Raw genomic sequence first — 6,073 nt, forward strand, 5'->3', positions numbered from 1 at the left:
TTGCATTTGCCACAGAGGACATATATTTGGCATGTCTGATTCTTGGAAAAATAATCCTCAGAGACACAAGACCTGATTTCCTGAGCGCAGCTATTGTTGCATTTTATAATGAAAAGTAAGTGCTTGGCCCTTCTGGGAATCAAAATGTGGATGATTCAAGATTAATCTCCAAAATTTTGAGCATTCTGATATGTGTGGTTAAAGTATTAAAAATAAGAATACCCAGAGTAGAAAGCAAAGGTCCCCAGTGTTAAAATGCACACATATGCACGCAGATGCACACACATGCACGATTAATATAATGGATTAAAATTCAGCTCTGATAAAACTGGCAAATATGCAGTGTAGAAGGTAGGGTAGCATGTCTTCAAAGGTTGGTTAGTGCTTAAGGTGACAGAGAAAATTAATGCACATGAATGACAGGTGTTCCTGAGAGAGTCATCAGATGGCAGCTGTGAAAAGTCTCCTTTCCTTGAATCCCACTTAAGTTAAAAAAGTTGTTATAAATGTTTGATAGAACAAGATAGACAATTGCCCCAGGTAGGTCTGAGGTTTGACCTCTGCAACAAATGGTTCCAATAAGCCATTTTCCTCAGTGCCTCTTCAATTTAATTCCTTTGCAGGGTGGCACTGGAACAGCTAAATCTCCAATTCCTTTGTCTTGCAGCCCTTTTGCTCTGTTGGTAGATCTAGGGAGATAGGAATGCAGGACACAACATCACGATGTACAAAGTTTGTATCAAATAAAAGGATTCCATTTTCTGCCGAGTTGGGGTTTAACCTCTCCTAGATCCCGAGTTGTGCATAATTAATGTATTTTCAATATCTTTCAGCATTTGACTTTCAGAATTCTCTCCCAGAATTAATCTTAAAGACGTTTCAGTATTCTGCCTTCAGGAAGACAACTTGCTTTTAGCTCATGCCATAATTTTTGGTTTCAGTTTTTGGATGTCATGTATCACTCTGATTAAATGTCTCTTTCTTGCAGAAGGCTATTTTCATAGGAAAAAAATCAAGCTATTATCTACCGAGCGTGTGGCAGTTAGTGCTAGCATGGGCAGCAATCTCCTCCATTTTGTTGCATGTGAACAAAACCTCTTGCCCGCTTTATATCATCAAAGAGCTTGTCCAGATTTGGTGGTTTAGGTTGGGTAACATTATGATGGACGAGTTGACAGTTCATTAAGCCAAAGATTCTTTCCATCCACAATAGTCTGTCTTCTGTGTATTTACTATTATTAAAGTCTGCACAATAGCATCTGTAAATAAGACATGCCTTTCCTCTCCACTAGTGTCGACGACTGATGGTGGATGCCTACTAACAGAAATAAAGCTAAAGTCCTGCTGAGCTGACTTTTAATTCAACAACACAGTGTGTATAAGTACACTAGTGCCATTGTGAAAGAATGGCTTTCTTCCATTAAAGCAATATTACCGTCCCTGATACTCTTGCCTGTCAAATATACTAAGAGACAAAATGTTTTTGTTTATCTTTGTAGCAATTCAGGAACAAACTGGTAGTAACTACTAGGTATGACCTGTGCAGTTTTACATGCAGTAGCTAGCTTCCTAGCTTGTTGAGCCACTGTGATGTTGGGGATGTACATTCTTTGAAGATTACTTCTAAAGAAAGGCATCCGAAACCTTAATTCGAGATTCTGTCTATTCCTGTGGTGTTTACATTCCAGTATGGCAGAAGATCACTGAAAAAAGAAAAGATAAAAATGCATTTTAAAAAGGGTTTCTCAAAACAGGTCTCCTTCAGAGCATCACAGTCCTCCACCTCCTCCCCTCTTGTAAGGACTGGGATTAATGTTTTGTGCAGGAAAGAATATATATTAGTAGGCAATTTAGCAGTTTGCCACAGTGCTATTAGTTAGAGAGCCATCCACAATGAAGTACTGGGCAGCACGTTAGAGAGAGCCTCTTCCACTACTGGAGCTATGTCATTTTGTATTAACACAGCTGCAAAGTTACTTGCTTCTGTTTTTCTGTGTGTTATCTTGGTGCTATTGTTTTTACTTGCTACTTAAAAACTACAGCCTCATCATCTTCCATAGTGCTTGCTTGCTTTTTTTTTTTTTGTTTAGTTTCAACTGTATAATAAAAGGATCAAATATTTAACATTGCTCGCATGTTACTTTATTAAATGCATTTGTAAGAGAATGGGAATAGTTACTGTGTGGCTTTCTTGTAGCACTGAATCTTCCAATTGTTTAGTTTTGAATTCACTCTACTTAAAATATGCAGCTTTTTTTTTAATTTTGTGTGAATATGGCGTTCATTAAAGGGACTAATAACAAAGGCTAAAGCTTGGCACAGTGTGGCTGTTATGCAAGCTTTCCCACACGCAGTTCTGCCAGTACCCCTCAATTCTGACCTGCAGTAATACCCTTGCTGTTCTAGTCCTGGGCCTTGCCTGAACAGTGGTTGCAAACTCTGTCAAATTGTGTGTGTGATTTTTGTGATATAGACAAATGAGATGTTTAAACTTGTTTTTACTTCTGACCTTACAGTAAGTCATAGGTATTTTTATAAACAATTTGATAAAGTAGTTTGTTGATAAACCAGGGGCAATGGCAGTTACTGATGATCAATTTTAAGATATACCAAAACCCAGTATTTGTATGGGAACGTAATGATTTAGAAAATCTGTATGCTGATTCAATTGCTGTTAACTTTAAGAAATTTTGAACACACCTCTGGTGTGAATGGGATTCTCTGTCTTCGTATGTTTCCAGCAAGTATTTAAAGGATGAAGTGTTTTTTTATTATAATTTTTCTTAATAAAGATGGGAGCAGACACTCAGCCATCATTGTGGTATAGCAGCAGGAGTGAAAGGATCAATTCCTTGAAAGGATTTGTGCTCCTAGAATTATAAGGGTCTTTTTTAGGGATGTTAATAATTTAAGGTAACTTTAGGAACTATTTAGTGAACGATCAGCAACATGTGGTATGTAAACTCTGGTGGAGAGCGGCACTTTAAATGCAGACAATGCAAATATGTATTCCAGCAAGCAAAACAGATTCACCTACACATATACAAATAATAAATCCCAGTAAAACATTAATTTTAAGAACAAAAATAACCTTTCCGCTACCCAAGCACCTATGTAACACTGCTTCTGTCCTTTAAAAAACAGTTTTATGAAGGAGCAGTTGAACCAAAATTGAAAAAAGGGGGCATGTAGCCTTTCAGGCTACGATGATTAGTATTAAGATGAGTTGCACTTTAGCTAGGTTGAAACTTGTTCGTAACAGAATGTTAAATACTTACTGAAAAGAAAGATTATGTCTATCTAGTTACACCATTCCTTGATATATGCACCATGTCAGAGTGCCATTGTCTCCTGGGTAAAGACTGAGAGTTCAAATACCCACTATCTCTCCCCTGGTGCTCCAAATGCTCTGCTTTGAAGTTTTTATAATCCATCTGTCATCTTCTAGCAGGGAGGGCACATGTTCTGTACCACTCAATTATAGAATTCTCTTTTGCCAGCTACAATGAGACAGGAAAGAATGTTATGGGTGGTTGAGAGAAACTGTCAGATATACTAAATTCCTGGGATTCATATGGATGATGTTATTCCAGTGCAGGAACACAGCATGTGTTATTGTTGAAATGCATTAAGGATACATCTTGTATTGTACCATTTAAGCATTTTGATATTTGCACAGTTTTGTTAATGTTTGATTTTTATTTGAAAAAATGGAAGCAGCCAAAGAGTCTGAAGTTTGATCATTTCATTTGTTTCAGGCAGCAAAAAGTAACCAAATATGCATATATTTTGGAATATCAAAAATTATCATGGTTTCTGTTACAACAGTGAAATGGAAAAATTGTATTGTTTTTGTGGAAGAGCTGTGGAACAGTACAAGTGTTTATAGACTGGTAATATTTGCCATACCAATTGTTTATATTATGATATGAACTGAAGGCCCGAAAATTATACGTGCTACCATCTGGTGAAAACAGAAGTAGCATTTCATTACGTGGTGCATATAAACAATAGAAGCAGTGTATTCTGAAAGTATAGTTAATATTTTGCCTAAAGAAATCTACCTTATAGGGACCTAGCTTGTTTGATAGCATGCTGGCTTTTCGTGTACTTGGTCCCTGGTGTGATTTGTTGTCTTATGTGAAATAAGTTTGATGATCTCAGCTAAGTCTCTAGTGGATATTAATTCATGGTGTAAGACATCCCACATGGTTTTGCAGAGGCTGGCATAATTTTAAAATTATATGTTTTGCTCAGGATAGGGTCAGTATGTGTTGTAACTGAATTTATTGGAAGACAGTTTTTCAGAGCAGCTTTATGGTACCAATACCTGCAAATGTTGTTTTTTGCGTAAATGCATAGTCTGGCATGAGTCAACCAGCCACCCTCAAATTCAGTTTTAAATATGCACCTTCATGGGATCCCTTTAAAGCTCCTGAAGTGGACAGGAGGCTGTAGGAGTCTCCAGATGGTACAGACCATGTAAGCTGAATCCTAACTCCCACAAACACATTCTGAGTAGTCAGCAAGACAACCTCTTGCTCAGACCATATCTGCAGTATAAATACATCCTCCTCTTCCAGACAGGAATCCTGCCACGTCTGGAACCTGGCAACAGCTTTCACATAAAACTTACTACCATGGCATTTTGCAGCCTATTGACTATCTGTTGGGTCCCCTGTGTTGAAGTGAGGGCTGGGGGTGGTGGAAGGGAGATGCCCCTTTCAGGTTAAGGAGGTAAAGGGATTGTCCTGTGGCTGAATTCTATTAATGTGATCCCCAAATGCATTTGGGCAAGAAAGAGAAAGCAATATCTGTGTTTATCTGATCTGGGATGGTTACAGTAAAAATGGAAGTAACTTAAAAAACCTCCAATGGAGAAATTGAACAAATTGGAGAAAGTATGATCCAAGATAATATGGTCCTTCCCCTGGGACTAGGACACTAGTCAGAAGCTGTTTGGAAGACATTGACTTGATTGCTGCACTTCATTTGGGTTACATTTATCCACTTGGAGCTAGCTATTGTTAGTGTCTAATTCTTTTCTACCAGCTGTTATCACCAGCTTCCTGATGCCATAGGCAAATGGGAAATTTTTAGAATTAGACTTTCCTTGGCTACTGTTTACTTCAGTAGATCTGTGCACAGGTGTCCCAAGGGGAGATGCTCATGAAGCATCCCTGAAAAATAGGGGTGTGAAGTGCAGGGCTTGGTGACAGAGCTGTACTTCTAAAGGTGAAAACATTCCATAATGAGGTGTTTGTACAAAGATGGCCTGTGTTGAATTACCTGCTGCTTGGGCTACTGTGGCTAAGCTCCCTTGACTCTTGTGTTCACATGACTTGCTCTGACCATGGGTGGGAACTACCCATGTGCACTGAGTGACCTGCGGTTTCCAAAGCCTTTTAGCTCTAAAGTCGCCAGACTATTATTAATTTTTGTGTTGGATCTTTTAGTCTTTACTCATCTATTACTCCCATTAGCCTTCAGTTAGCTGAAACTTAATGCTGATTTTCTTCATAATGCTGAGATTGGACACCCTGAGCTAGGAGATAGAAGCTCACTTTTGTTTTTAATCATATCTCTTAGAAGGCACCAGATATTTTCTCACTGTATTCATATAGCGGCCAATGTGAGTTTTGAAAAACATTTCCACTAACTGCAGATTTGTTTTTATATATGCTTTACCTTTAGTATGTTTATCTAACCTATATATTGACAGGGAAATATTCCACTAATCCCATACTGTGATGTTTATTCACATGTAGAAGCATTTTTGTAATTCAGAGTATAGTTTTTAATGTTTTTCTTGCTCTGTTATATTTTCTTTTCTTTCCTTTGCCTAGCTCTTCTTGCTTATCTTTCATTATTTCTCTTTAGAAGCTTTTTTTTTTTTTTAATTTCTTTCTCTTTCTTCTTACTTTCTCCTTCTCTCTATCTTACAGGTATACACTAACAGTAGAAGCCCCAGTTGGAAGATTATCAGTGAAGAACAGAGTTTTTAGGTCCTAGCAGAAACTTCATCACACTGAAAAAAAAGTGAAGATTGCAGTTTGCAGGACCTAGTGAAACC

The sequence above is a fragment of the Phalacrocorax carbo genome, chromosome 8 (assembly GCF_963921805.1).
Source record: "Phalacrocorax carbo chromosome 8, bPhaCar2.1, whole genome shotgun sequence".
NCBI lineage: Eukaryota > Metazoa > Chordata > Aves > Suliformes > Phalacrocoracidae > Phalacrocorax > Phalacrocorax carbo.